Genomic DNA, 704 nt, shown 5'->3' on the forward strand with positions numbered 1-704 from the left:
TCATTGGAGTCCCTGAAGATGAGAAGTCATGTTGAAAAGTATTCCAGGAATAATGCTGAAAATTTTCCTAAATCTGGGCAAAAAAACACCATAAACCCACAGATTCAAGTAGTGAGAAATCTCCAAGCAAAAAAACCTAAAGGAATCTATGCCAAGATACAGTAATAGTCAAAAGACAAAATACATATCCGATAAGAAACTTGTATTTGGAATGTAAAACAACACTTACACTTTGAAAGCAATAAGATAAACAACCCAGTCAAAAAAACGGAAAGATTTGAGTAGATATTTCACAAAAGAAGATATAACAGCTGATAAGCACATCAAAAGATGCTCAATATCATTTGTTATTAAATGAAAATCACAATGAGCTATCATCTCATAACCACTAGAATGACTATAATTTAAAAAAAGATAGGCAATAAAAATGTTAGGATGTGGCAAATGGGAATTTGCTTACATTGCTGGTATCCATGTAAAATGACACAACCAATTTGGAAAACACGTCCACAGTTCTCTTAAATATAATGTAGCATATGACCCAGCAATTATACCCTTAGGTATCTAACAATGAGAAATGAAAACATGTATCTACACACAACTTATGCACAGATGTTCTTAGCATCATTACCCACAATACTAGATGCAACCTAAGATTGGATACAGCAAAAATTAGAAACAACCTATGTTTCTACCAGTTGGTG

Source organism: Lynx canadensis, chromosome D4 (genome assembly GCF_007474595.2).
Source record: "Lynx canadensis isolate LIC74 chromosome D4, mLynCan4.pri.v2, whole genome shotgun sequence".
NCBI lineage: Eukaryota > Metazoa > Chordata > Mammalia > Carnivora > Felidae > Lynx > Lynx canadensis.